Here is a 24,521-nt window from a genome sequence, read left to right as displayed (position 1 = left end):
CTCTGAAAACGGATAACTCGTGCTGTGGAGGTTACATAATCTGTAACGAGCTTAGACGAAACTCTCTGGTGGCCAGCGGTTACAGGAAGCGTCACAGTCACCCGCAGGAGTTACACGATCACAGTGCGCTCGATGTAATCTGTAAACAAACTGTTACTCGTAAACAGGTAACGCTTCTGACGGTTCTGTGTGCAGTGTGTCGGCGGAATACCTTCAGGTTTCTGCCGCGAGACGAAGTTGGCACACTCTGTTTCATAAACATCTGCGCACAAACATTACCGCGTACACAGCTCAGAGAAAGATCAGATTTGAGAATTAATTGAAGTGTATTTTCGGCATACTTACGATCTTGAAAGCCTACCACATCTCGGTATTGCGCGACGTTTTGCGATGCCATGCCATTGCTCGATTACGCTAGTTAGAGGTTATCTTATACTTTTTTAATTTTAGAGGTAAGAACGCATATTCATTTTTTACCTCTATTAGAAGTGACGGTTTTAAGAGTATAGAGCCGTTTAGAGCTCCCAAACATCTCACTAGTTTCTTAGCGAATGCGTAGCGGTAATTTTTTTGCCTATCTTTTCGATGTGATGAAGATTCTCAGACTCTGGGACCCATCATCACAGAGTCACTCAGTTTTAGTCTAAGATTTGTTACGTGTACTGTGACTTTTCCCTCTAACTTGTAAAGTATTGTGTAGCTAGGACTGCTACGTGAGCCAAAGCTCAGGCCAAAGTTCAGGCTCTTTTCACGGGAGCCAGAATCGCAGTTCTGCCGTCCAAAAACGGATGCCAAAGTAACTAAAATTAGCAATCTTTGCTTATAAAAAGCACTGCTGGAGTATTCATGGTATTGAAGTACTTTGTATTTATATTTAGATATTTTGTCTACAAAACATTTACGCGTTGATGCTCCTAAACGCGTATTTCAAAAAGTATTTTCTATTCACATTTAAATGTATGACAAACGTACTTATGACAACCCTGCGCTGTAATATAGGCAGAATGTGTCACCTGCCACTAATGTCAAAGTGGTGATGTTCTTCTACACGGAGCTTTGCGCGGCGCAAAGTACTGCGTAATTAATGCCTACATTTCGTATAAAACGGCCAGCACGAAGCGGGACGGATAAGTTGTGCGAGAGGGGTTGAGAGCAAGAAAGGAGGAAGAGAAACGCCGGGGAGAGACGAGAGAGTGCTGTGATGCTTAGAATGCAGATGAAGTTCTTTCTTAACCCAAGCGCTTTGTCTCAGTGTATTATCTGGGTACCGTGAACAAAATAAAGATTTTATTTCCCTTCCGTAGAAAGAAGCACGAGAGAAGTAAAGACATACAGTAACTAAAAGAAGCCAGCTCATCGACAGAAACTCAGTTAATGAACAAGTTAATGTGAGGAGCAATAGGATCACCCCAAGTGCTTCGTGTGAACGTTCTATTTGGCGTGAAAAACAGAAGAATAGTGGTCTACAAACATGAGAACAACGACAAAAAAGAAAAAGAAAAACAAAAAACTCTATAAGCACCACAAGTCATTTGTCAGGTCGAACTCGTCAACCTCGCCATGGTGGGTCAGGTGTGAATTTCACTAATGTCAACGTTTTTCGAACCCGTTGATTGCTTGAATAAATAGCTTGAACATGTTTTCGGCACGCCGAGATCTCAGCGCACATTACAAAAGAAAAAATGTGTTACACAAAACTAAACCTATACCAACATCGCTTACTGCATGGTATAATAATGCCAGAATATAAAACACCGAATTACCACCTCCCAACAGTACAAAGGAATGAGCCAGGAGGATGATATTCCTTACGATCATGGCGCACAATTTCATACAAACGAATAAAAGAAGTTGGACAAGGGGCCAAGGTGCTTTATCTCCCATTCATTCGCAATCGTACTCTACTTGTTGTCCAGCACGAATAGTGCAATACTTCTGCCAACAACGTTTCGTTCTGTGGGGATTTGTTTTGGGGATTGTTATACTGCATGAAGGGAACACATAGATATAGACGCGACAGCTAGGTGGCACAACAGATAACGAAGAAAGGAAAAAAAAGACTCGATTATACGACTGTCGCACTCAACTATACAAAAGGACCGCGTGGTAAAACAGAAATGCTTTTGGAGATCGTAAAACCGAGGATTTGTCGTGAAAAGTGAGCTCAATTATAATTCATTAACGCAGGAACGCACCAAATTGCAGCAACCCTACGCTGGTATCAGACAGAGCAGCCGCCCAAGCCATTCTGCGTCGCGATGAACGTCCCAAGGCGACGTCTGCAAACTCATCTTCCATGCTTCCCACGTGTCTTCGTCCTGCACTAAACGCCCTGGGACGAAAAGCGGTCCGACTTCCTTCGGAAATGGCGTCGATCTAACATGGCACCGACGCCGTTTAGGTCTCTGCATTCTGGAAGCGTACATCTATCTGCTCCTTCTTTTCGCATTCCACTTACCATTTTCTTCCTGCTGCCAGGATATCGTTTCTCGGGGTCGTTGTCCCGTTCTTCTCAACGAGAAAATCCCAATTATTGGCATCTTACTATTTTCGAAGTAGTTGCCAACTGGGTTCTATTCGGATTCATGCATCGTAAGATTCGTAGCTTCCGCGTCTTTTATTGGCTTTATATGCTTTCTGCTACGGTGGTTAGAAGGCATACAATCTGGCGATGTTGTTTCTGGTGATTGTTTACGAGTATGTTCCACCGTGGGGAGACAGTAATAATATCTGCCCCGGACGTGCACAATGGGAACTTCGCCTTACATGCAGTCCGGCCTCGCCACGGTTCGCTTCCGGTTGTAAAATGGTTTGAGTCATACGCAAGTATTTCTGTTGATCGCAGAAGGCCAGCAGACAGAATGAAACCGAAAGGTCTTCGTATCCTCCTGCTTAATAATTTGAAGATTTTTAATCCGCTTGTCATCTTAGGTATCCTTATCATAAGACTACGCAACGTTCTTTGCGATTCAGCATGAAATCGACAATGAGTACCTTAGCCTTGAACTGTTCATTAAATATACGTATGCTGAACAGTTACGAACGGAATGAAAGAGACAGAGAACCAAGAAACAAAGAAGCGCTGCTGACAATAACAATAAAAAGCTAGATGAGGTACATTTTAGAGAGAGAGAGAGAGAAAGCGCGTTTGTGAATATCTTTCAGAGTTCAAACTCCGATGAGGAACAACAAGAAGAAGCACGCACATACAGATAGTTGTAAAGTTCGTTTTTCCTTTCGGCACCACTAAGCAGCAGACAAAGCACGCTTTACAAGAGCACTTGCGTTGAGTGCTATTCCGTCATGCCATAGCATGCTCGTGAACTACCGGTTTACTTATCACGGCTTTCTGTGCAAGAAATACGCTTGCTCGCGTACTCGAGTAAGATCACCTCGCATCCATTTTGCTCCTATCGTAGAGTAAGCATCAATTAGCTAGCTTCCTCACTCTAAACACCGAACTTCACCGTTAAAACAGTTATACAGCTAAAGCAACTTATCGGACGCCATTGTTCGGAGCTGATTATGACGTCCTGTCATCGTAATGTTCGATACAAATTTATTGATGTCCATTTTCCAGCCTTATCATGTGAAAGAAGTATCGCATACACTATGTGCATCTCTCCATAGTCTCTCTTTACTATTGTACTGCGGTGCGCAGGAGGTCTTTATTACAGAGTAATACACAAAAACGATATCAGTTGCCGGTTGTCAAACTAGAAGCTAATTGCGTGGTAAGGTATTGTAACGTTTGAGCACGGTGATCGTGCTCTGGAAATGATGAATTGAACTGGCTTTATTGATGAAGGATTGACACCAGTTGGCTCCCAACAAAATGCGAATCAGGGACAGGAGAGCACGCTTTGAATGCGTAACATCTGTTGGAACAACAATGGCAACGAACTGCATGCGAAGGACCGTTCACAATACATCGCTCATGCAGATAAGGTGAATCCTGAACAAGTATATCTACGTCTACGTCCTCCATACTTTTTATCAATCAATCAATTTACGTCTACATCTCTCTCTCTCTATCGTTTAGTAAGCCTCATTCGGTGATAGCTTTTTTTCTATCTGCTTTGTGTTGAAGAGCATAAATATTCCCACTAGTGTTATAATCTTCAATTTAAGAAAACTTCGCCTATCATCAATTACCATTGTGGCAAACGAAGAAATTTAGGTAGGTGTCGGTGTCAGAAAAGTAGGTGTCGCTCTGAGAATAATGTCGTTAACATTGTCGGGTTTCTAATTGACTTTTAATTGTCGATCGAAACATTTGACAGCACATTGTTTGGGAGTTGTGTTAAAAAAGGTGAGAGGATGAGTTTTAAGAGGAGAGTACTGTGTGAACGATGACACCTCGACGGATGTCTACTGATCGTACTGTTATTATGTTATCACTCCTTTACTGTGCACAGGTTAGCACATCTAAACTACCCTGCACGCCACCCTATCGCCCATTACTTCTTGTCAGTCAACCTTTTCTGAACGCATACTGTAGTAAATATAGACGTCGTTTTTTTTATCTTTCACATATTTTTTAAATAAAAAAAAACAGCTATGAGGGCAGCATAGATGTCATTTTTCAAGTTGAGTTATACGGCCAGGCGGACATCCTCTGGAAGAGCGTATGGAACTACAAAATGACGAATTATCTAAAATTTATTAATTTTAGTAGTGATAGTAGAATGTGAAACAAATTCTCGTTGAAATCAATTCTATGTCTTCAAAATCCAGAAACGAGGCGCATGCCGTGATATATATCCATCGCTGATTGGGGGAGGGGGGATTATTGGCAGAAGAAAAAGGAAAAAGAAAGATGAAAGGGGAAAGGTCAGCGATGCAGCACGCCTACTTGCTATTCCCTAAAAAAAGAAACAGAAAAAAAGAAAAAACAGGAAATAAAAGAAAAACAAACCCGGCTCACAGGGAGCCCAGGAGGCCCGTATCACGCAGAAAGGTTAGCTCCGGCTTTGTGACACTGCACTGGCTAGTTCGCTGCACGGGGCCAAGGAGTGTTGCGAGGGAAACGTCCGTCCGTCTTGTCCGTCCGTGCACCCAAGCTGAATGCCTATCGCTGAATTTCGCTATGCAAATGAGCCGAAACTGAAAAAGCGCGCCTTCAGAGCGGATCACCTTCACCGACGAAGGCTTATCTGGTGGTGGTACGGGTGAAAGGGCTCGCCTTTGTCGGCTTCACAGAAGTGGGCAACGTCACGACTGACGCCCTGGGGGAATGTGGGGAATGTGCGTCTTGGGCCGACTTCTAAGGGAACTGTATGAACATGTACGTATACTACGGAAGTCTGAAAACGTCTGAGGAAAACCGAGGAAAAATCCCAGACGGCACAGCCGGCACCGGGATTCAAAACCCGGGTACCTCCCCCCCCCTTCCCCCTTTTTTTTTTCGGAATAGCAAGCCGGCTCTTTGCCTGGCTAACCTTTCCTTTCTTTTTTTTCTTAATAAACATATCCCCCCCCCCCCCGGGTACCTCCCAGTCTCGACGTGACATCTGTGCCGGAAAGCGGTTGATCTGGCCAGCAGTCCAATCATCTCCATATCTCCATACCACGTGACCCTCTGATGTGAAATGAGCGCCGTGCTCCATGCGCTGCCGGTGGCCGCGGTATCGGTTTCGGCTCATTTGCATAACAAAATTCGCGGATGGATATTTTAACGCGCGTGCGCGCTTCAGGATTTTTTAAACGCGGAATGGCTCTCAACGAGAATTTGTCTCGCATTCAACTATCTCGCTTTTCCCCGAAATCCTCTGATTAAAGAGTTAAATAATGAATTTTAGGTAATCAGTCATCTTGTAGTTGCGTACTTTCTTCGAGAGGATGACCGCCAGGCCGTATAACTCAAGTGAAGAAAAAAAAGAAAGAAAATAAAAAAAGAGTTTGAGTATATATAAAAAAGGGAAGATATTGAAATCGTCACTTGAAGAATTCAGGTATTCCCACAAAGATCCCCTAAGTGGATGAACCCCCACAGAAAAGGAAAAACGACATCTAGGCTGTTCTCATAGCTTCTTGTTAAAAAAATTGTGACGAATAAAAAAAAATGTACAAATGAAACTGCGATTTATGGTGTACTCCGCGCAGCCGGGAAATTCAAACTATGTATGTGTGTGTGGTAGGGGGAATGGCACAGAGCAATTAACCATGTACCGCACTTGCAATACGTCTTCACAAAATACCAGAGCGCTCTCAATTCTAAGCAGCGCCCATGCATCTTCAAACCCGCAGCTCCGACCCTGAACAAAGCCGGTATGCTTCAGTTGCTCTCCCCAGCAAATCTCCCTTGTGGGGGGGGGGGGGGCGAGGTAGCTTGCCGTTGTTGGCCGCACTCAAGTGGGCAACCCCAAACCGAACTGATGCTGGCAAATATTTGGCGGAGGCAGGCAGCATAATGTACCAAGCGGGCCCATATAAGCGCGAGTAATGCACGACGTCGACATGACATAATGCCGTTTGCCCAGAAGCTTCAATAATACGTATAGCCATAGTCAGACTGTCATCTTTTCGCCGCTGATGCATACTTGACTCTTCTGTTCTGTTGCTTCACTTTTGCGTGTACTGTGACGTTTAATATTACATGTAATATTAAAGTATAGTATAGAGCGCAGATTTTCATGCCCATGCATGTTTTATTTTCGAGATGGTTTCGTACCTGGACAATGAAAAAACACTTTTGGTCTTGGTTTGGGACCGAACAGAAGGGTTCTATAGTGCATATAAATGCATATTTTGCACGTTGTGGCATATACAGGGTGTTTCACCTAAACTGATAAAAAATTCTAACTGGCGGCGTACTCCCCGGAGGATTCTAGGACTTTTGGGCAATTACCTTCTGGAAACTTTTACCAACATTGAGGAAGGCTTTGGACAATTTTTAATTGCGGGAAATTTATTTGTTTCAACTGAACTTTGGAAATTGCCAAGCGAACCTCACTTTTTTTGCAGACTCCACGGACAACTGAAGACCCAACAAAAACTATGCACAGTATTGCAACAGAAATAGTCGAAAAAACTACGAGTTAGCCCCACCTGCTTGATTTTCGCAAAGAAGCGTGCGCGATATGTGCGTCTAGAGGAGGGAGTGTCCCGCCTTCATTTGTTTTGCCTTCTGTGTGATAAGACTGGGGTCACCAGCATCAAGGTCAAAGCGGGGGAAAGAAAGATAAAACAAGAGGCGGGAACACTTCCTCCTCTCCCCGCACATTCCGCGCGCTCTTCTTTGCGACAATCAAGCAGGCAGGGATAAAGCGGAATTTTTACTAATTTTTTAGACTACTTCTGTTGCGGCACTGTGCATAGTTTTTGTTGGGTCTGCGGTTATCCGTGGAGGATTTCATATTTCTGTAAAAAAAGTGAGGTTCGCTTGGCCATTTTCAAAGTTCAATTGAAAAAAAAAGATTTCCCTGAATTAAAAATTCTCCAAAGCCTTCCTAAATGGCGGCAAAAGTTCCCGGAAGGTAATTGTCGAAAGTCCCACAATCCTCAGGCGAGTACGTCGCCAGTTAGAATTTTTTTTATCACTTTAGGTGGAAGACCCTGTGTCGCATGAAAGTGCCATATTTTTGTGCGAGTGCCATATGTTTTGCCATATTTTCAGGTGCAAGGGCTTACTTCTTTTTTCATGGATGGTTTTGCTGGCTTTGGGGTCGGCGTTGGGTCGTATTTCGCTAAAATTCTGGTCGGAATCGAATATTTTCCATGTTTCGGTGGGGTGAGGTACGGTGTTCAGCCCGTACCCTGGCTGTTCCATCGTCCCTCGATGTGGCCTTTACAGCTCAGTGGCGTTACCGCTTGAGACAAGTTGACTCTCCCATCTGCTGCCACTGTGGTGCCCTTGAGGATCTGGAGCATATTCTTCTTCATTGCCCTCACTACCAACCTTCAAGAACCACACACTCCGAGTCTCTTCCTCAGCTGGACTCTCGCCCTTTCTCCCTATCGCAATTGCTTGGTCCCTGGCCCTTTTCTTCTTTTCCTTATTCCTTTTTCTTCTTCTTTTCTTCCCTTTTCTTTTCTTATTTTTCTTTTCTTCCCCTTTTCTCCTTCGTTATTCCCCCTTTGTTTCCTTATTTTCCTTTTCGTCCCCTTTTCTTTCCTTCCCCCTCCTTTGCCCCCTTTTTGTTTGGAATAGCAAGCCGACCTTCGTCTGGCTGACCTTTCCTTTCTTTTTCTTAATAAACATATCCCCCCCCCCAGCCCAACAATGCTCTGCGCTCAAAGCTCTTGAGACATTTCTGGACACCATCGGACTTCGATCGTTGTTGTGAAGGGCTTGTTATTTTATTCCCCCATTCCCACCAGCAATGGGGTAGAGTATCGCCTGTGGCGATGAAACTCCCCACTCTCCAAGGTCAAAAATAAAGTTGTCGTTGCCATCGTCCCCAACGTGCATAGCTGATAGGCCGTACTTCACCTTCGCCACATTACCGCTAAGAAGACGGGCGGCGTTCTCATTTTAATCGGAGTGATGCAGTGCCGAGCTCAAAATCAGGAAGAAACAAACGTGAGCATGGCCAACACGAAAAACACGAACATACACGTTTGTTTATGTTTTTCGTGTTCCCCATGCTCAGGCTTGTCTCGTCATGGGTTTCACCCACCAGCTAGTGTGCGTTTACGCTATTTTATCAATCACGAACGCAAATCGTTCACATCCGTGATTTATATCTGTTGAAGAAGTATCCTTCGCTGTGTTCCGCAGAACGAATGCAGCTTCATTTTACCGTATTATCCCTGACAAAATTCTCACTTTTTTAAAAAATAGGCATTTCGTGCATTGCTTTCTCTGCCAAAAACAACGAAAAACGTTGCATAAATTTAGGATTTGTACTGCATATTTCGAATATTTTCAGTGCATAGTTGCATGCATATTTCGGCGGTTTTTAGTGCATATTTATCCGCGCTCTAATCATGCGCGTACCTTACCTTGGTTGAATTAGTATATACCCATTGTATTATACCGGGTGTTTCAGTTAAATCCCCAGCCTAAATAATTCGCGAACGGATGCACCGATCGACGAACTTTCCTTTTTACAATTATCTGTCCGATACCACCTACAAGCTGCGCACCGTGCGAATGAGTGGGAGGCGCTCATTATTTAAATAAAAATTCAGATGAGTTTTGGAAGAAAACGTAACTTCTAAAGCAGGGTGCTGTCGGCATCAAAATGGGTACTACCCCTTTTGGGAATTTCAGTGGACACCTTTTAGAGAAAAATCTGCCACCGAAGCGGGTCATTTGTTGCAGTAATTAATTAGCTTTCGGTTTACATATTTTGTGGCGGCTAGTCGCGGTGAAGCGCATAGCGCCCAGTGCGTTGAAGCGCCCAGTTCGGAGCATACGGCACCGCGTATTCGACCGCTTTTAGGATGTATCGCTGCAGTGCGGTAATCCCAAAAGCTGGTCGTCACACATGCTTATTGCATGGTCCTGAGAATATCAGGAAGCGTGCACAAGAGGGTAACGCGCAACTACTTGACTCTTTAAAGGAGCAGGGACACGAAATGTAAAGAGGTCCGATACCCCGTTTCATTCGCCAATATTTCCACCAGGAGTCGCCATGCAGAATATGTTCGCTGTGAGATTTGTAGGATTAACTGCGCTATGAAATTTACAAAAACACACACACACACAAAAAAAAAAGCAGCCTCGCACAGCTAGTCCGATATGCTCGTGTAACGTTTGTAGCTCCCCTGTGCCTGTACTCTTTCTTCCTTCTCAGCCAGCGCGCTTATGCATGGATCCGCTTCACCGATCTACGTCATGAACCACATGATCACCCTATCAGGGGCATTTTTTTTTTATTTCGTGTTCACGCCGCGTACACGCGCGTTCACAGTCGTACAGATGTGGACACATGGAGAGAGGCCAGCAGCAGGAAGGAGTGGGGGACAAGGGGATAAGTATGCGTCTTGGGCCGACTTCAAGGGGGGAACTGAGCCGACATTCGTCTGGAAAGTCTTCGGAAAACCTAGGGAAAACCTCAGACAGCACAGTCGGTGTTAGGATTCAAACCCACCGCCTCTCAGTCTTCAGCGCGACCTTGGGTATCGCCAACGAGCGGGACGCCTTAACCGGCTCGGACATGCCACAGGTGTGTTTTTAGAGTGGGATGTTTTTATATTATTTTGTTTTATTATATTCTATATTATTATTCTACAAGGTTTTTCTATGCTTATCATTTATATTACTGACTTTCTGATTCCTGACTTTTTCAGGTTAAATGCCTTTCGCAGACTCGGGGAGGGGTGAACCGGGGGCTGTTCATACATTCGGGTGTGATCGGGATATTTTCTCTTCTCTTTTTGTCCAGCAAGCGGTCCGCAGCTAAAGTGCACATATTTATGGAACATGCATATACCACGCCATTTATAGTGACAAGCACCACATGTTGTAACATCAAATGTGCTTCGCATAGTTTGTCGTTGCACATGCGAGACCCGAAGAGGTCCGAAAGTGACTCAGGAGAAATCGAGTTTAACGCAAAAAGGACATTCCCTATTATGTTTTAATTATTATTTATTAGAGCTTCCGGTATTATGAAGTCAGTCGAGGAAAAATTTAATTTCACTCCTCCCTAAACTGATCTTCTCGTGGTGATTTTTTTTCTTTTTTGTTTGTTTGGGCCGCGGGTGACCAATAATAAGGTGCAATTATGTCCCCATCATGTTTCCAGCGTAGTTTACTGACCTTACGATCTAGTTGTAATTATGCCCTGTGAGACGGTCTCTATCGTAAACGTTGAACTTTTTTTTTTTCATCTTCTTTTTTTAGAATAAATGTCTTCGCCTGTCAAGTCGTCCTCGAACGTACAAGCACGAAGCAGTTGCCCGGAGGCATATGAAGAAGAGCTTATTGACAGTGAAAAGTCAACAGCAAGCAAGAACTTGGCAGCTCCAAACCTTACGTATTTGAAAAGTGGCAAACTTGATCAAATTTGGCTCCGGGCAAATAAGAAAGTCGGGAGTACTTAACTGCGGATGGAGGTCCGAAAATGAACCACTATGCGCCTAATTTTGAAGGAATCGTCTAAGAGATAGAAGCCTCTTTGACTAATCGAGCGTAATTCGAAGGAGAAAATCTTTCCCCGTAATTGTAAAAGGGCTGCGCCTACGGGCCTCTGGTTTGATTGAGTGACTGTTAAAAGAAAAAAAAAAAAAAACGGGCCTCTGGTTTTCTGTTCACGGATTCCAATATGCGCACTTAGTACAAATGTGCTTCCAGTTGCTTGGCGCGTACGAAACAATTACTTTTTTTTTTTACACATACCCATATGATAATTTTCTAACGTGCATCGCACATAATTCACGTCGACATATAATTTCCCCGTCCTCCGTCGATCCAGTTCGGCAGTCACAGGGGAAATGACGTACGTCCTTGAGTAGATACGTAAAACCGAAACCACCAGTCGTTGAAAAGGTCGAACGACAGCAACAGCAAATATGTGATGACCTCATGGGGTATTTCACCGCGGTACCATACCTCATTTCATGAGAGTTGGAATGAGTCAAGCCGAACTTCCATTTTTTCTCGCAGCTTTTTCAATTACTAATGAATCAATTGAGAGTACATGGCAGCTTTCTGAGACGCACAGTAAGTGTTGGCAAGTGTATTGGGGACATTACCTAGAGACTAGAAACTAGGCGCAAGTGTGAGTTAACCACATCACCCGTGTGACTCTCCTGTAATTTGCATGCGTATTTAATGGCTGTCGTTCTGCCTTATTGATTGCATACGTTACCAAACACATCGAAACAGTGAATGGAGACGTTTCTGACTAGCTTACAAGTGCTTCTATACGTAAGATGCACAATTGCTAGTATGTTTGTTTTGACAAGGGCTACGTCGACGAGGTGAGATGCTATCGAGAAACGAGAGAAATATCAACTATATTAAAGGGACTATGAAATTTCCCGAACCCCCATACTTTTTTTCGATGGAAACTGTTCTTCCCACAGAGAAACTAATATGCCACAAATTTTTCCGGACCAAATCGCTCCACTCTGCGAGGAGCGCGCGCTGGAAATGTCTCTTCCGCGTTCCTCCTCTCCCGCGCATATTTCCCTGCCGATGATGTAACTGTACGGACCGCTCTTCGGTTCCCCGTTACGTCACCGGTGTTGCACAATGGCAAGTAATGCCGCGAGCTCGCGCTGTGGCTGCCGCCACTGCCGAAATCTGCCGATCGCGCGAAAGCTGCTGTCATGGAGATTTCCACTCCCGATGAACGCATACGCGGGATCCTACGGCGCATGCTCCTGGCGGGATTCCTCGGCTCGGCAACACGTCACGATGACGTGTTGCTGAGCCGGCCGTAGTCGCGTCAAGTTACCCGTTGTGTCTCCGCTCGGCAGCTCGTCACGGCGCGGCGCCAGCTGTCCTCCCTTCGCCGCTCCGTTTAAATTCGCTCCCGAGAAATCCGCTCGCGCGACGAAAGTAAAATTTCGGTTCTAGACTTAGAAAAATGTCTTCTTTCGAACGAAACGAAGAAAAAAATCGTTTCATAGTCCCTTTAAAGGACTTCTAGATATAGGAGTACATTCGAGTGAGAGGAATCCCCGGATAAACGCGTTTTTAACTTATGAAGTCAAGCAGGGGCGCGCACGGACAGCGGTATTAGGTATACTGAAGTATCACGATGACTGGAGGAACTGCAAAGAGTCGTGAAGCAGCGGGTGACAGTCGCTATGCTCCTCTGTCTGTGAACAACGAGGTATCATGAAGTAGCTACATGATAAGAAGGAGGCGACGAACTTCCACGTGATATCAGAACCGCACTTCTTTGCTTGTAGGACATTATTCATTTCGATATATTGTGTGGTGCTTACAAAACCGGTCGCCCACATATCTAGTACAGCCCGCAGAAACTGTTATAGTTAAAGCACACGAGGCTGAAGCCTCTCCTGCTCTGAAGCCAACAACGACGACAACGACGAAAGACAGAGACAACGCTCTTTATCTTCAACTCGCAGCTGTCTCGAAGCCGTAAAAAGAAATCCGGACAGGAGATGTTCCCCATCCACCGCAATCTCTACAGCGACATCCGGCGGCTTCGCTGCCTTGTCGACGTGTCCTATCGCTCTTGTTCTCACCGTCGTTAGGATAAACTAAGTCGACGCAGGTAATGCAATAAAGAGACAGATGTCCTGCTACCGGTATCACGCAGAGACGGTTGCTACGCACGTGAGAATACGCCTTCTTTCAATACCCTGTGTTTCTTCCTTTGTCCAGTGAGCCTTTGTTTCCTGACTTGAACAAGACGCATTTCCCAACACACTGAAGGCAACTTTGTCTTTTTCTCTCTTTTTCTCCTTCCTTTTATTCAGCCTTTGTCTTGTTGCGGATACTTTAGATCGGTCTCAAACAACAGTTCCCTTCTCAAGTTTGTGCTTATGTTCGACCTATTTATGACACGTAATGTACAGCGCATGTGCTCTAAAAGGTCAGTCATATTTTCGCGCGTGATCTACTTGACAGATAGACTTCCCCTCCCACACAGTAAATAATTTGTGCCAAAGTATCAAAATTAAATTAAAACCAAAGATTAGAAACCTTTTGATTTTAAAAGAAACGTATATGGAAAAATTGTGGCTACCAGGAACAGCGTGACAAAATAAATACGACTAGGCAAACTTCCGTCTTCATGCATTTCCTATGCGCTATACCGATGTAAACACGGCGGCCTGCCAATGGTTGTGTGCAGCTTCTGCCTAGGAGCGATAGCGACGTGAAAAACGAAACCAACTTATATGTAGGCTAACGCCCCTAGGTGGAAGCTATACACAACCATAGACAGACCGCCTGTTTACATCGGTGTAGCGCATAGGAAATGCATGAAGACGAAAGTTTGCGTGGTCGTATTTATTTTGTTACACAGTGTTTGGTAACCCAAAATTTTGTCATAGGCTTCACTGACGTAAATTCTTTACTCTGAGGCAACGGAGGTCTCAACGCACGAAAATGCGATACCCACCGTGTATATTTGAGAATAAATTTGAGGTCCGTGATGAGTACCTCTTCATATAGCGACATCCAATTTTGAGCCAGGTACCTACAGCATTCTGATGTGTTCTCAAACTCAGCAGTATTTCTCCTAAGATGCCGTTACCTTAACGCCAACACAGAAAGAACGCGATGCATCCGTTGCGCCGTTCGTGAATGATGCGCCAACGAAAATGTTAATTTAAGCTGAACCTCTGCTTTCCTTCTCAAGAAGGGCGGCAATGCGGAGCGTCCTACCATTGGTCTCCTCTAACGTTTCGCCCAATCATCGTGGTATATCGCTTGGAGTGCAGAGCGGTGAAAGTTTCCTTGAAGGCAAATGCAATATTCCTACGTTTTAGGGATTTCACTGGCAAATTTGTGGCCACGGATCCTTGGAAGTTACTGCTGGGTCATTCCATGCCAAACGTCCCAGGCATTGCGCTCGACCATGTCGGATTTCTTTAATAAAAATTGTAGTTTATTATTACCTTGCAATAAATGCCCTGCCAGCTTATTTTTCACGAAAAAAATTTTTTCGCCCTGTAGCTGCCTCCCGAAATTTCCGACCGGGCGAGTTACTGCTTCTTTTTAAAAAATTAAGGAAAAATAACTTTTTTTGCCAATCTCAACCAAATTTCTTCTGCGTGATCACAATGAATGGGGCTTTCACACCACGAATCGTCTGAGCTCGCTCGACTGACTTATTCGCCGGTTTACGCCCACTGAAAACTGTCAAATTTAAGAAAATTCAAGATTTTTTATTTGATATTTACAAAATGTTCACAATCGTTTCTACTGCTCAGCCCTCTTCTCCCGGAAGTATTTAACGAGATAAAAAATGTTTGAAACTCGGCGGACGTAAAACGCGCGAGGAAAAAATGGTCAAAATCGCGAAAAACTGCTAAATAGCCTACTTTCATCCTCTTATTTCACACTGAGGTGCTCGTAATAAAAATACTACACAAAGTGCAATTGATAGGACACCCCTTCAACATTTATTTTGCGAAGTTTTATCAAAACAATTTTCGTTTTAGGCGCGAAAAAATTTTTTAAAGTCTACCACCTCCGCGCCATGTAGGGGTTGCTCCGCAAGCTTACTTCACCGCAGCACGCGCCGCCGCGTTCCTCGCGGAAGACACACGGACGCCGTTCGGCTCCCACCTGCAGCATTATTGGCGATGCACGGATACGAGGTTCAGGTCACCCATTTGGAAGATGACGTCCTTCCGGGGGCATTCTGATTATTGGTTTCTAAGACAAGGTTGTTTCGTGGACTGCGGAATAACCGTAATCTTGTTCGGCGGCTACAACCGCGGCAATTTGTAGCGCCGGTGCAATAAAGTTTCCGCTTATTTCACACTGAGGTGCTCGTAATAAAAATATTACACAAACTGCAATTGATAGGACGGCCCTTCACCATTTATTTGACAAACTTTCATCAAAACACTTTTTGTTTTCGCTGCGAAGAAAAAGGTTAAACTTTACCATCCCCGCACTTGTTCAGGAATCTCACTTCATTGCACAAAGCGTCACCGCTTCCCCCTTCGATCCGTGCTCTTAATTCGTTAAGTTCATCTACTTTGACACGTCTAGTGCAGGAAGGGCAAGCGACAAGAATGGACCTAGTAAGGGTAACGATGTAAAGCGTACGTAAGAAGTGGCAGTGTTATTGATACTCACGTTTGTCGCATTGAGCAGAAGTCGTGGCTTCGCCTGCTTGCACGGTCAGGTGTATCTCTTCCCTGAATGAAAAAAGCTCGGAGAGTTGTAATGCCGTACAGAACAGTCGTTTCTCTCGAACTGACAAGAGATACCTTGGACACATTCATAGCGTGGCTTCCATGATTGTTTTGCTCCGTAGTAGCCAAAAGGCTAAAACACCAGACGTCCTCCAAAACTTTATTGCACCAGTGCCGCATAGTGCCGCGGCTGTACCCACCTAACAAGATTACGGTTCTTCCGTTGTCAACGAGACAACTTTGTCATGGAAACTAATAAGCAGAATGCACCCCCCCCCCCCCGGAAGGACGTTATCTTCCGAATGGGTGGCCTGAACCTCGTATCCGTACATCGACAATAACGTTGCAGGTGGGAGCCGAACCGCGTCAGTGTGTCTTCCGCGAGGAACGCGGCGGCGCGTGCTGCGGTGAAGTAAGCTTGCGGAGCAACCCCTATATGGCGCGGAGGTGGTAGACTTTAAAAAATTTTTTCGCGCCTAAAACGAAAATTGTTTTGATCAAACTTCGCAAAATAAATGTTGAAGGGGTGTCCTATCAATTGCACTTAGTGTAGTATTTTTATTACGAGCACCTCAGTGTGAAATAAGAGGATGAAAGTAGGCTATTTAGCAGTTTTTCGCGATTTTGACAATTTTTTCCTCGCGCGTTTTACGTCCGCCGAGTTTCAAACATTTTTTATCTCGTTAAATACTTCCGGGAGAAGAGGGCTGAGCAGTAGAAACGATTGTGAACATTTTGTAAATATCAAATAAAAAATCTTGAATTTTCTTAAATTTGAAAGTTTTCAGTGGGCGTAAACCGGCGAATAAGTCAGTCGAGCGAGCTCAGACGATTCGTGGTGTGAAAGCCCCATTCATTGTGATCACGCAGAAGAAATTTGGTTGAGATTGGCAAAAAAAGTTATTTTTCCTTAATTTTTTAAAAAGAAGCAGTAACTCGCCCGGTCGGAAATTTCGGGAGGCAGCTACAGGGCGAAAAAATTTTTTTCGTGAAAAATAAGCTGGCAGGGCATTTATTGCAAGGTAATAATAAACTACAATTTTTATTAAAGAAATCCGACATGGTCGAGCGCAATGCCTGGGACGTTTGGCATGGAATGACCCTGCTTGTAGGCAACACATGCGACACAGCCACAATTGGATCTCTGCATGCAATAAGAGGATAAAGTCGACTTATTCCCTCATCACTATTTTGGTTGCAATGGCGTCTACATACCAGTATGTACCTGCCAGAGAAAAGTTCGGACCGGATTGTAATTTATTGGCCGGCTACAGGAGCGTAAGAAACGGGAAATGAATGTGTGTCAATGGGACGGACAATGAGATCAGGCCCTCTTTCTCGGTTTGGGAATAGAAAGAGAAACAGAAAAAGAAACAGAAAAAATGGAAACGTATAGGTCGCACTAGTGCGACCAGCTGTGCCTCGGTTTGGGATTTTTCGACTAATCACCTTATTGCATACAGAGGTTCAAAATTGGTGGCCAAATTGGAAGGAACCCAGCATCGCACCTCTTTCCCTCAGAGGGAGCCCCCCCCCCCCCCCCCGGGGGGTCTCATACCCTAGGCCCCTCCCACCCAACCGTAACTATGACGAATATCTAATCTGAACTAACCCCACTACGGTAAGGTCGAACGTAACCCGACCTAACGTAATCTAATCCAACGCTTCTCTATCTTCTACAAGATGGCGGACTTCGTCCCCGTTAGGCTTAGCAAGGCCGTCATTCTACTGTAACTCACGTGCGGTGGTGGTAGCGGTGACGGAACGGCTTGCCGTAGTTGGCCACGCTCATGTGGGCAACGTCACCAACATCGCAAGGAGGATCGTGCGCCCTGGGCCGGCTTCACAGGCCGATATTTGTCTTAAAGCGTCTGAGGAAAACTCCCAGACAGCCCAGCCTGCGCACGGATTCGAAAGCTGTTCACCTCACATGCACCTGATTTCATCCTGCCTACGGAGCTTATCACCAACCAAATTAACCCCTTCTTCTTATTATTCTTCTTCCTCATCCTCCGCCACCACCAGATTTGTTAGAAGAGGAAATCCTGAATAGTGACGAGCAAAGATCGATATCTCTGCTCGGTAACACGTTGCAGGAACAAGCTGAACTTGCTCTGGACCTGCTCTCTTCCAACTTCACCCTTTACTATTGTATTTACGCACTTTCAAAGAACCTTCTATTTCGGGATTTCTTTCCCTTCCCTTCCTTTTCTTCTGTTTTTTTATTTTTATATGCGGAGCGTCCTTTTTGTTGGAAAGTCCATTACGTGCCTCGCCTTTCGTCCTGCAGAATGCTGTGGAGCGTGAGCTGGAGTGATTCTCTTTATGATATCTCTTTGCTTCTTTACCAGATCCCGGTGCTTCTGGTTTGAAATATAGCTGCAGCTATCACACCCTGCATACCTGAAGAGGACACGTGCGAGGCTTTTGATTTCCACTTTGCTAGCTGAAGCTAAAAATATATTTCTGTATGCACTAGTGTTCTTATTCTCTTTGCATACTTTTTCAACTATACCGCGGATCTCACTGCAGTGAAAGGATAACAGCATAAAAGGATGGCATGATTGAATGAAAGACAGTGGGATTTCTGTCATCGTCTAGAGCGAAGCAAAACAGGTACTGGCCAAAGGATATCTTTTGCGACGGCTTATCGTAGTTCTCAAACGGGCTTCCACTTTACTTTATATACTCATGCAGAATTTTGTAAAGGTATAGTTCGGTCTCCAATCACGAATTTGTAATTTTGTTTCTATTTTGTACGAGTACAATTCCACGATATATGTTTTTTTTAGTACTGCGTTAGCGCCGCGACGGAACTGTAGCTATGAGCGGCGTACAGGTGCGGACAGGTGGAGACAGGTCACAGGAAGGAGTGCCACGGAGGGGGGGGGGGGGGTTATACATCCTGTGGCTACTTCAGGGGGAACTGTTCTGACATCAGTCTGGAAAGTCTTCGAAAAACCTAGGGAAAACCTCAGGCAGCACAGCCGCTGGTAGGATTCGAACATCACCACTTCGCAGTCTTCAGCACCACCTTGGCTACCGCCACAAGCGGAACGCCTAAACCCGCTGGTCCATGATTTACGGAAATCTTGTGCTTCAATTTTTGGTCGGCTTGAGCGGAATACTTTAAATCGGCACTATGAGTAATTAGAACTAGTAATTAGTAATGAGAATGAGCAATTTGAAGTTCCCACACTGAGAGATGTAACGCGCGACATCAGTGCGACGGGTGACGGCATGTTGACAACACGAGGTGTGGCTCCTCGCCGCCATGCTTCAGTCGTTCCTGTTGCATAATTTTCTGCGCTTCGCTACAAAGAGTACATCAGGAGGAGGTGTGGGAAAGGACTCTGACACGTGACCACCCTCTAGCAGAATGTCACGGAACCGCCACGCAAGCGGATAAGAAATTATGCTGCTTTCCCCTCCCCATGAGTGTGCACGCGCGCGGCTGCCTCTCACGACCTGAGCTCGGAACTCTGGAAATACGCCGATCTCGTGCGAAAGGACTCGCGGGAATGTTGTTTCTAGTCAAAGTAGTGAAATGCTCCGGTTGGACATAATTTATTTCAATTAGGTTAGTATGCGAACTTTCCGTCTAGAGTACCGATTTCCAATTTACAATCTTCATTAACTTTTGTTATGAATTCCTAAATGAGCAGTGCGATCCTGTGGGGGCCTTTGATGATCTGTAAACTATTATACTCAATATTCCTGTATTACAACTTTATACTTCCTGCGAACCATTTTTAATTCCAAACCAGCCAATCAAGATCAGCTGTTTCAGAAAACGCGACCCCACCACACAAGTTTAGTAATATCTCCCTGCCTCTAACAGCTTTTTACTCCCTAGTTGCAAAAACGTGAATAAACAAGCATTCATTCATTCGAGGCAAATTTCCTCAGACGACGGATGCACTTCCAGAATCATAACCCAGGCAGTATACTCGTCAGAGCTAAAGTCGGACTCGGAATAGACGTTTTAATCACCATGCAGAAGCGAAAAAGAAAAAGAACTCTTCTGAGCACAGCGAATAAGCGCCAAGAGACTTATTTACTAAACTACTCCTTTCAGGACATGTAAATAACGGCACAAGGAATATCAACGCAGGTATTTTATAGTTTCACTTCCCAGTCCTTGTAGCTCTAAAATACCACACAACACAGTTCAATCGACCATTTTCCTCAGAACGCACAGCGCGTGCGCGCGGCTCTTGTTATGGTTGAAAATAGCTTGAACCATCATACCGGTACCATCACTACACTAACACTACTACCACTTTCCCGTTCGCGGAGTCCTTCCGTCAATGAGGAGACTACTCTTCCCGGGTTTTGGCATCAAAAATTTAGGGGAAAAAAGGATACAGGAATGATAATGAACACCTTCAATGCAGAATGGCTGCAGCACTATTACAATAGCACTACAACGCTCAAGAAATGTTAGCATTGATCTCCTCTTCAACTTCTTCTAAACAGTGGCGCTTAGCTCATGGGTCTGCAATGGAATGGCACGGTGGACTCCAGGCCGGCTGAGCTGTTTGGGTTTCTTTTTTCTTTTTTTTTGATGCCGACAACAGCGAGCTCTTTCATTAGCACCACCACCGCTTTCTGCTTTTTTTTTTTTTAGTTTTCCTCAGACGCTGTCAGACATATGTCGACACAGTTCCCTTAGAAGTCGGCCCAGGAAGCACATTCCCCCAGAGCGTTAGTCGTGACGTAGCACTCCTCCCTGTGAGCCCGACAACGGCGAGCTCTTTCAGGAGCACCACCACCACCTCCGGGGGATGTTGCACACATCAAACGGACAGCGTACAGACAGAAGCAGCAGAAACCGGGTTCGAAACCTGAAGTGGACACTCAGAAAGGGAACAGATGCAGTATACGCTGGAATGAAAGACACGCAAACGGAACCTCGGCACGTGCATTTGTTTTCAGCCAATAGGAGACGACATTCGAGAGGGCGCCACAACTCAGGAAAATTGATTTCCGGTTACGAACGGAAGTTTTGCACGGCGATTTGAGGTTTGCGACAGTAAACGACGATCAACGACAGTCATCAACAGTCATCGCTCGGTAAACATACGTGGGAACAGTGACCGACGACATTTCCTCCAGGAACAACAATCCCGCTTCCTGCAGGGTTAATATTTCCTCTATCCGAAAGTCAAACAAAGACCTTCCAAGTCCAAAAAGAGTGGGACGCACAGCGCAACCATTTCACGCGAAAACCTCACAAGAGTGCCCAAAAGCCAACCCGTGGCGTTTATTAAGCGTCTACGATATGAGACTTTAGAAGGAAAACCGCGCATTATTTATCGCGGCTCATAAGCTTAAGCTATCGCTGTTGAGCCCACGCAATTTCCCTCGTTCCACTATCCCTCGACCTACCATCTTTCAAACTCTCTCGCGGCCCAAACGAAGCGGAAGTTTGCACGCGCCGACCGCTAACCCACAGCGGCCCTCCTCCTTGTTTCACACACGAGCATTTCCGACAAAAACAAAAAAAAAACACTAGCGCGCCTGCTCCATCTCCTCGTGTCTCTTATCTCAACTCTCTCGCAGAATATCGTGCCAGAAATGATCTAAGCCGGCAGTTCCGGCACGATACCGGAAGTGCCTTTACAAGGCGTCGTCCGCCTCATCACCTACGCCTCGATATCTTCGCTTCCGGTGAGAACTAGAACAAGAAATTAACTTCTCTCCCAGTGGCAACCCTTTCTTGCGAGAGTTCCGGCAAGCAACTTTTCTTGCGCACGAATCCGAGGCCTTCTGGTAGCGACTTGCTGTTTGTCAGCGCGTCTCCATGGGAAATAGGGCTTTTTCCTCTCTGCAGTGCGCCGTTTGCAAGCAATTCGTCTGTGAAATGCGTGTGCACGCTTAAGGTGGCTGGTAGTTCGGAGAATACGGCACGGCGTACTCGACCGTGGATGGAATGTATCGCTGCTGTGCTTGCATGGCAGCGGTGTCGTGAAAAGCAGGTCGTCACACATGCGTATTCCATGGTCCCATGAGAGTATCAGTAAGCGTGGACAAGAGCGTAATACGCAGCTACTTGACTATTTAAAGTGGGACTCCGCAACAAAATCACCACAAAGGTTGCGGTATATCCGTAATCTTTGGGATGTCACGAACATGTGTATGAAATATCTCGGTCCAAACCTGCGCAGATTTTACTCAAACGAATTATTACGAAGTCAGCGCTACCCCTCTGTGAAGCGAGAGGGCGTCGAAAGCAACACACTGCTGACATCATCCGGCGTCCGGCAAGGGAGAAAGAATGCAGGCTTGGACGCAGACGACAATGCTGGGTGACGTCACGGAATCCTCCTCCGGACGAACCGCCATGGTATGGAGCTCTGTTTTCTGCTCTTCGTGTTTCGGTTTCGGTTTGCTATTGTCATCATTTACGAATTAATTACTCAGACAAAATGAATGCAAATGTTGTATTCGGTATCGAGGGGGTGGTTCATGTTCGTGTTTGGTATAATGCTCACCTAATTTTTTTTTTTTTCGAATCCATGCGAAGTCTTCATTTAAAGGAGTAGGGACACAAACTGTAAAGTGGCTTGATAACCCGTTTCATTCGTCAATATTTCCGTGAGGAGTCGCCTTGCAAAATATGTTCGCTGTGAGACTTGTAGGGATCACTGCGCAATGAAACTTACAAAAACACCCGAAAGCAATAATGGTGCCGTGATGTTAAACGTAAGGTTTGTCTGCCTGTAGTATGGCGACATGTTGCACTTGCCGCAGGGTAGGACTGCGGATAATTTCGACCGCATCCGTCCGCATCCGCATCAACCCTCTGAGGAAGGCCCAGAGAAAACACCCAAACAGTAGAGCCGGCGCCGGGATTCGAACCCAGGTCACATCCCAGTCTCGGCATGGATGAGAAGAAGAAGACAGAGGAAAAGTTTAAATTGCGTTTTCGTTCGCTAAATATGTGATATATAAATAAATCACGAAGGACGCAACGGATGAATTCTGTTCCTTTTGTGTTGTAGTCAAGGTAACGACGTCTTGCATTCGTGAGTAGCATTCGGCATTTCATTCGCTACGTGGTATTATAACGCTGCACGCATTGAACTGCGTAGTTAAAAGGCTACAGTCCCTTATGAAAATGGATTTTTTCTTTCTGCGGACTTCTTGTGGACTTCTTGTTTCCTGTCTTGACAGTGTGTTTACTTTAACTTCTTGTTGATCAAGTCAACAGGAATTGCTATTGACATCATTTTTACAATCTCTTGAACTACGTTATGTGTACCTTCTGTGGACAAGGTATATAGATGTCGCTGTTGAGAGTTTGTGGACTTTGTATGCGCCTATGTAGCAAGTACTTATTTCAACCGTTTTTTTTTTTTTACATAGATGAATTCCGTATTATTAATTACTGCATTATCGGACAGTAATGTTCACAGAGGTCGACCTCAAAGGGGCACCGAGCATCCCATAGGGAGGGGGGGGTATATGTATATAGAGGCATACTGCTCTATTCATTGGGAGACAAGCTGGGTAATATCAGCAATTTCTGGGTGTGTTGTGAAAAACCATGTGGGGTGTACACCACTCCTGGGAGGTGGAGAGGTCCGTGTTATCGGCTCTCTAAACAAAACGGTATTTGGGTCTGACCTTATACTTAAATGTAGCAGCTTGAACGCAACTTTGCCACCTTTTAACTACATATCAAAAACACAAAATACATTTTCGATGTCTTTGAAAAGACGGTTCCTCGTATTACTTTACTTCAGTTCACTACACAATATATTTCCAACTTATACGACCACATGAGGATCATGCGCATGCGACAGGTTTGCTGCACATTTTGATTCTGCGCCTCAGTGCCTCGCCCTCGCCTCATCATGAAGGAGTCATCGCCATTAGCATCATCGGAATGTCGTTGGGACGGTTGCACTATGTTTCAATTGTCTCAGGCTTTCAGCGTTCGCTCGTCAATTACAGAACAAAGGAGGATATGATTTGCGTCGTAAGAGGTAAGCTGTGTGATAGAAGTGTGTGATCAAGCATCACTTGTATTCATACCATGACTGTTGTGCTGTAGGGTTTTGTATGTTTCGAGCGGCGGCAGCAGTTTTCCGTCCCGTCAGGTAAGTGTACAAGTATCAGTTCGTAGCCGGTGTTGATTGTGAACCAAATTTGTTGTTGCTATGACCATTCTACTCGGTTTTACTCACTTGTGTTTGAACATTACTAATTTGCGATTGAACGCCCTATTCAGACACATTTCTCTCCAGCGCTTCAGAGACATCGCTTTCGCCGAAATTCAGTGAATTTTGAAGTCCACCGTTATCATGGGTCACCAGAAGAACTCAGACCGCAACCCGTCATTGACTGTCTATTGTGCCACGCGACATTGTGTGGCATAAAGCATGTGTACGTGTGGAATACTTCGCTACTGTGTGCGCGGGATGTTTTGTATGATTGTGTCGACACTAGATACCACTTTCAAGGTATGTATTTTCGGAATAAAATAGATACATATATAGTTTTGCAGTACTTCATTTCGTGTGCCAGTTGCGATTGAGTGAACAATAGAACGGAGAAATTCAACTTCGCTCAAGTCACAGAAAGTCCACAAAAAGTCTTCACATCATTCGGGGATGGCGTTAATCTTGCTTCAGTAAATCATGTATCTTCCTCGATTAAGAAGAATATACCGAGTGCCTCACGTAACGGTCGCCAAGCCTTTTAAAAAAGAACGAAGGTAGTTTCGTGGGTGACGCCGACTCATTGATAGCTGAGTCACAACAAAGTCA

At 45.0% G+C, this 24,521-nt stretch overlaps 1 protein-coding gene and 1 long non-coding RNA gene across 4 annotated transcripts in view; one reads left to right on the top strand and one right to left on the bottom strand.

Moving 5' to 3' along the window:
• Positions 1-24,521, bottom strand: part of LOC135388716 (potassium voltage-gated channel subfamily H member 8-like) — a 487,577-nt gene that overhangs the window by 173,643 nt on the left and 289,413 nt on the right. The gene's annotated exons all lie outside the window — the stretch shown is intronic.
• On the top strand, positions 23,688-24,250 carry LOC135387413 (uncharacterized). The gene is made up of 2 exons (XR_010421101.1): positions 23,688-23,738; positions 23,807-24,250. It is a non-coding gene; the product is annotated as an uncharacterized LOC135387413 (long non-coding RNA).

This window comes from Ornithodoros turicata, chromosome 3 (genome assembly GCF_037126465.1).
Source record: "Ornithodoros turicata isolate Travis chromosome 3, ASM3712646v1, whole genome shotgun sequence".
NCBI classification, from domain to species: Eukaryota; Metazoa; Arthropoda; class Arachnida; order Ixodida; family Argasidae; genus Ornithodoros; species Ornithodoros turicata.
Note: the sequence above shows the minus strand (reverse complement) of the source record. Positions and strands in the feature narration are given on the sequence as shown.